Source organism: Suricata suricatta, chromosome X (assembly GCF_006229205.1).
Source record: "Suricata suricatta isolate VVHF042 chromosome X, meerkat_22Aug2017_6uvM2_HiC, whole genome shotgun sequence".
Classification (NCBI taxonomy): domain Eukaryota; kingdom Metazoa; phylum Chordata; class Mammalia; order Carnivora; family Herpestidae; genus Suricata; species Suricata suricatta.
The window spans coordinates 77,547,108-77,554,428 of NC_043717.1; the positions used below are offsets into that span (position 1 = coordinate 77,547,108).

General features: G+C 38.9%; 1 pseudogene; it reads right to left on the reverse strand.

The window, feature by feature from the left end:
- Positions 1-5,448: 5,448 nt before the first annotated feature.
- On the reverse strand, positions 5,449-6,141 carry LOC115283248 (annotated as a pseudogene).
- Between the last annotated feature and the right edge of the window lie 1,180 nt (positions 6,142-7,321).

Consider the following 7,321-nt stretch of genomic DNA (forward strand, 5'->3'; position numbering starts at 1 on the left):
TTCATATCCTCTGAACATGTGGGCACAAATATCTCTTTGAGTCTCTGCTTTCATATTTCTTGGGTGTGTTGCTATGAATGGAATTGCCAGATCATATGGTAATTCTATGTTTAACTTTGTGAGGAACAACTAAACTATTTTCTGCAGTGGTTGCTCTCCCCTATGTTCCCACCAGCGATGCATGAGAGTTACAATTTCTCTACATCGTTGCCAAGGCTTATTTCCCACATATTTTTTATTATGGCAATCCTCATGGATGTGAAGTGGGACCTCATTGTAGTTTTAATTTGCTGCATTTCTCTAATGACTTATGCTGTTGAGCATCTCTTCATTTGATTATTGGCCATGTGTGTACACTCTTAAGAGAAGTATCTATTTTGCCTGTATTTGAATTGGGTTGTTTGGGTACATTTTTAATTGCTATTTTTGCTAAGCTCCAGGCAGCTCCAGCAATGGAGCAGAGTAAATTCTTCTCCAAAAGAAAATAAAATGAACTTAGAAAATCAGGGACAAATGGGAAGAGGAGTCTTCTCCTAATTGTGAAGGGTAAATTGTGCTCCCTAAATGAAGAGGAAGAGAGGGCGAGCAAATAGGAGAACCAAAGAGCGGTGGGAAGATGAAGAGACCACAAAAAACACTGTTCCTTTAATTAGCTGGACTAACTAGGCAGGGCGGCTCTGTCATGATTGACGAGGTCAAGGGGAAGGTGCAAAACAACCTGATACTGAAGATTAGAAAAAAATCAGGAATAGCTTCTAAATGCATGTGATAATGGATATGAAGATTAGCATTCTAATCAAACACTGTTATATGGTTGAGGGTTCTGTGGTAACTTTTGAGAAATTGTAAATAAAGTTGCGTTCTGGCATTCAGTTGTTTGACATTTGCTCTAAAGTATTATTTTAGGATCTAGTTGTTATTTAAGTTTATAATATGCTTTTGATATGAGCAAGGTGCAAAAGAATGCTTGTCTTTTATCTCAAACAAGTCTTAGTTTATATCTTACAGCTCAAACATTGGGGGCTTGTGGCATACAACTGCCATCTGGTGTTGGTATGTTCTCATAGCAGGGTTATGTGTTTAGTACATTTAAAAAAACCTACTTGGGGACAGATTTTACAAAACTAAAGGGATGAAGTAATGGTAAGTTCCCCAGCGATCTAAATTAATAAGGTGTCATTGTTTTAAAAGAAAGAGAGTTTACGAAACAACCTTTGAGCATACTTTCTTAAGGAATTTAGAGGGATACAGAAATTGTTCCTATTATTAGCAGAGGGATTTTTTTTTTTAACGTGGATATGGACAGTCTGGAAACTGTGAATGAACTCATTGTCTTGGTGATTTGATTTACACTTGAATATGCTGTAAATATACACAGCCGAGAAAGTGATCAAATAAAAAAGAAATGCATTGGAGAGGAGGTGTGGTGTAAGCTCTAAATCACTCATTTTATAGGTTCACAGCCCCTTCAAAAAAGAAATCCAGCATTGTTTTTCACTGTGTGTAGTTCAATCTTTTTCTGCATCACGTGAAAGTACTTAATGCTTCTGGAAGTCATTTTACTCAAAGAAATCAGTTTGATTAATCAAACCCCATGATGCTTTCAGAGTTAATAGGCCTTCTGTTGAAAGTGGGTATCCTGGGAGCACAAATGTAGGGGGTCCACTGCATTCACTTATAGTCAGGGTGACTGGCAGGGACAGAACACCCTATTCCCTGCCATCTTCTCTTAGGAGTCTAGATGGGGAAAGCTTGTCTTTTTTTTTTTTTTTTTTTTTGAGCTTCCTTTTAATTAGTTGATTGGGTGAACAGTGATGAAGCAGACTTAGGGAAACCTCCAAGCTACCCAATTGAACATCACAAGCCTAGCTCTTTCATCTAAGAAAAGCTGAAGTAATGCTCAATGTTAAAGGGAAAGCTCACATTGAGGATGACTAGAGTAGGAAGGAATGAGCATCTTAAATGTATTCCTTACTGCTGTGGTCTGAGAAAGTTTGCTTAGGAAGTTATCACTTTATAAAGAATGCCACTTCCCCCAGGAAAACAGCCTATTTTGTTGACTAACAGTGAAAGTTGTAAATGTCTTTTAGGTTTTCTTGTAGTTCCCTTTGTGAGCAATTAGATGCCTTACTTCTTTGGTTCACAGCTCGCAGTTACAGGCAAAGGAGGAAGCTCAGAGTGGCAAGAACAATATATATGCAGTCATCTGCAGTAGACTGCACTTGGCATCTTCCTGAACCTTCACTCCATCTCGAAAAATCAGGTCTTATTTAACCTCAATAGATACTTTGCTCTTTTACCCAGTTCTACATTGAGGCTCTGACATCTTTAGTGTAAGCACTGAGCAACGTGAAAAATAGGCAACAGTCTTTAAAACATTCGACTGATGTCTACTTTTGTCCTCCACCTTTCTTTCCATCTCTTCTCCTCTGTGTTTCTACCCACCTGATGTGAATACTTTGAAGATGGTGCTCCCTGATAATTAGTAGTCAGGAGTCAAACAGTCACCTTGCTATTTGTAACTTTAGCACCTCTTCACCAGAGTGTCTGGATGCCTTTGTTTTCTGTTTCTATAGCAGAAAATTGCAACAACTAAGTGGTTTTCCTACCTTCCATTTCTGTCCCATCAAAATCAATTTTCTCAAACATTATTTTCTCTCACCAAAGTGCTTAGAATGTTTACAATTCATGTAATAGAACAAATCCAAATTCATTGGCATGACCTTCAAACGGTTCTCGATATTGGTCTCACTCACAATTTTGTATTCTCTTTGAAGAGAATTGCATATTCTCTTCGTTCTCAGTGTGGGCTCTGCCACAAACAAGCTCCACATGTTACATTGGTTTGTAGTATTGAATTTTCATCATGAGCTTATAATGCAGGTATTTTGTTCTTACTCCTACTTGACAGATGAGGAAATTGAGGTTTAAAAAATAGAATACTTTGTCCATGGGTAATGCAATTAATTTGTGACAAATCTGGGATTACAATCAGTGCTGATTCCAGTAGACAGACTTTAGTGCCCTCAACCAGTTTCTGAAACAGGCACATATGTGTTTTTTTTTTAACTTGGTTTGATGTTAATGGTTTGATGTTAAGAGGGGGACATTATGGAAAATAACTAACTTTCTGAATCTTTATTCTATTACTTTGTTTTCACTTCCCTCATCTTTGTTAAAGATCTAAAAAGTGTTTTTTTAATTTATTTTTTGAGAGATAGAGAGAGAGCACAAGCAGGGGGATGCCAGCGAGAAAGGGAGACACAGGATCCAAAGCAGACTCTGGGCTCTGAGTTGTTAGCACAGAGCCCTACATGGAGCTCAAACCCACAAACGGTGAGATCTTGACTCAAGCCAAGTTCGGATGCTTAAGTGACTGAGCCACCCACGCACCAGTCACTTCCCTCATCTGATGTTATTGGGACTTAGTTGGTCTCTTAGAAAAAATTGGTGATAAAAATGATACATTAAATTTTAAGATGTTGTGTTATGGAGAATTTGGAATATATATATAAAAGGTAGATAGAATAGTATAATGAATTCCTATATGCCTAATAATAATAATACAGCCCCAATAATAAATGATTCGTCATGCTTCATCCATACCTCTATCCACTATCCCCTCCCATAATATACTTAAGCAAGTCTCAGTCATCATATCTCTGTAAAAACTTCTGTATGTATCTCTAAAGAATAAGACTTTTTTAAAACATGACAATTGTTTCACCTATAATATTAATAAAAATGATTCTAATAACATCAGAAAAGCTGCCATTGTATGAATTTCCAATTTTTTCATGTTAAATACTTTACACTGTATATGAATTAGGCTCCAAATAAGGTCTACACATTGTGATTGGTCACTCTATAAGTCTCTCTTAATCTCTTACTCCTCCATTTCTATCTTTGCAATGTGTTGAAGAAACCAGGTTGTTTGTCTTGTAGAGTTTCCCACAGTATGGATTTTGCTGATTGCATTCCTATGGTGTAGTTTAACAAGTTTCTTTGTCTTCTGTATTTCCTATAATTTAATATTTGACAAAGCAAGAAAGAGTATCCAATGGAAAAAAGACAGACTCTTTAATAGGTGGTGCTGGGGGAACTGGACAGCAACATGCAGAAATGAAACTAGACCATTTTCTTACACCATACACAAAAATAAACTCAAAATGGATGAAGGACCTGAATGTGAGACAGGAAACCATCAAAACCCTAGAGGAGAAAGCAGGAAATAGCTTCCTTGACTTCAACCACAGAAATTTCCTACTCGACACATCCCCAAAGGCAAGGGAATCAAGAACAAAAATGAACTATTGGGACCTCATCAAGATAAAAAGCTTCTGCCCTGCAAAGAAAACAATAAAAAAAAAACTAGTAGACAACCGACAGAATGGGAAAAGATAGTGGCAAATGGCATATCGGATAAAGGGCTAGTATCCAAAATCTACAAGGAACTCACTAAACTCCACACAGGTAAAATGAATAATCCAGTGAAGAAATGGGCAGAGGACATGAATAGACACTTCTCCAAAGAGGACATCCAGATGGCCAACAGGCACATGAAATGATTCTCAGCGTCACTCATCATCAGGGAAATACAAATCAAAACCACACTGAGATACCACCTCACACTGGTCAGAGTGGCTACAATGAACAAATCAAGAGACTGTAGATGCTGGTGATGATGTGGAGAAACGGGAACCCTCCTACACTGTTGGTGAGAATGTAAACTGGTACAGCCATTTTGGAGAATAGTGTGGATGTTCCTCAAAAAACTATCAGTAGAACTCCCCTATGACCCAGCAAAGCACTGCTGGGGATGTATCCAAGGGATACAGAAGTGCTGATGCATAGGGGCACATGCACCCCAATGTTCATAGCAGCACTTTAAACAATAGCTATATCATGGAAAGAACCTAAATGTCCATCAACTGAATGGATCAAGAAGTGGTGGTTTATCTATAAAATGGAATACTACATGGCCATGAGAAAGAATGAAATCTTGCCATTTGTAGCAAAGTGGATGGACCTAGAGGGAGTCATGCTAAGCGAAATAAGTTAGGCAGAGAAGGACAGATACCATATGTTTTCACTTGCAGGTCTAACAGGAGAAACCTAATGGCCCCTGGGAAGGTGAAGGCAGGGGAAAGAGTTAGGGAGAGGAAGGGAGGCCAATCATGAGAGACTCTTGAATACTGAAAACAAACTGAGGGCTGAAGAGGGAGCGGCAAAGGGTTGGGGGGGATGGTCATGGAGGAGGGCACTTGTGGGGGAAGAGCACTGGGTGTTATATGGAAACCAACTTGGCAATAAACTATTAAAAAATAGTTAAGATTAGATACAGTTACACTGAAAGTCAAGTTCATTTGAAATCTCAAAAACAAACTCCTGATAATCCTCAAATCGTACCTATTATGGTTAACATTTGTGTTTATTATTTGCATTGAATTACTTGTTATCTAAGCATATCAGCTGTTCCTTACCATATGTTGTTAAGAACTTTAACTGGCTGTCTTCAACTTCTACTCTTTCTCGACTGTTCTCAATAATTCTCTTTGTAGTAATTTTTCTGCCCCTCACGACTTTAGTAAAAGTTGATATAGATTTGAAGCTGGCTATCCCACTGTCCTCAAAGGACGTGGAAGAGAATGAGGCTTCCATGACTTAGTGAGCCTGAGGAAGTTAATCTTATACCAAAACAAGAAAATTCTCTTCAAAATATGGAAATCCACTGAAGGCAGAGGAGAATGACTCTCTGCCTCAGCTTCTGTGGGGGATGCCTATGATTCCCCCAAAAGTAAGTTAAATATAAACTGATCTCTTCCACCAAAAAAAAAAAATCCCTGAAGGAATCATGTGAGTTATGGAATGCAAACACAAATTCAAATGGATTGTCAAAATGACATCCACCTCTACATTCATCTTTAATCATTCTTTGCCATATTTGTCATGGAAGTCTCATTTCTTGGCACCTGATAATACCTCCTATGCCTCAGCTACTTGTTTGAATTCTATCTCTGCTTCTTATTCTCATGAGTTTTATCTGGATGCCACTTCAATGCCAGTTTCTGATAATGCTTTTTAAATATTTTTGGCCAAGGCATGTCTTTATATGCCTAGAACTTCAGAGTAGTTCATCATGTTTGTTTGTTTGTTTGTTTGTTTTTGTTCATCATGTTTTAACAGGCTGTTAGAAGGAGTCCTCTTTTATAGTTGTAAGGTCATGTATGTGGGACCCAGGAGTCAGGTGCTGGCAGCTGACTGCAGCCCAGGTGCCCTCTCTGTTTTCTTTTGTACTGCTCTGCTGGTAATGGTGGCAACCTGATGTTTCTCAGAATTTATTCTTATGTGCACCATTGCCTTTGGGCATGGTATTCCTTCTAGCGGAAAATTGCACCCTCAGAATCTCCAAAGCTCTTAGCCTGGTGTGGTGACCAGTCGCTGTGATGGTCTCGAGTAAACCACTCCTCCTTGGTTTTTACACTTACGTGTTCTCTCCCACATGGACTAATGTGTAAGCAATAAATTGTATTGGCAGTAATACTGCCTGACTTCTAAGTCTGTTATAAGAAGCCTTGTAGGGGCGCCTGAGTGGCTCAGTCAGTTAAGCGCCGACTTTGGCTCAGGTCATGATCTCACGGCTCATGAATTCGAGCCCCGTGTAGGGCCCTGAGCTGACAGCTCAGAGCCTGGAGCTTTCTTCGGACTCTGTGTCTCCCTCTCTCTCTGCCCCTCCTGCATTCATGCTCTGTCTCTCAAAAATAAATTAAAAAATGGTTTTTAAAAAAAGAAGCCTCGTAGCCTCCACCTTGATCTCTTTGAGCAGTAGTTCCTAGAGTGGTGGGTCACCTTGTAAACATCTACCTACCTTGCTGGAGGGATTTTAGGGAGAATCCTGAGAACTAATGAAAGAAGGAAGGTTCTAGCAGAGAGTAATCTTTAAAGTCATCTTCCTTAAGGTACCAAGCATGTGAATGAAACATATTGCATTCTACCAACCAGCCCAGCTGCTAAGTAAGTACCCAAATTATGAGATACAATATGATATTTGTTGTTTTAAGTTTTAAAGATGGATTGTTACATCGCAACAGGAACTGAAACACTTGGCTAATATTTACTCTTCCTTCCATGGGTAGTTTAGGCATCGCCTCTAAGCATCTGATTTCCCTTTTTAATTCCCCTTTCTGGTTTAAGTTAGGTGCAGGTCGTCTTGACCTCCATGCCATATTATACTTCATTCTATATTTCTGGGTTTGTGCTATTTGTCTTCTAGACTGCGATCTCCTTGAAAGTATGACTTAATCTCCTCTTTGAGAGTAGT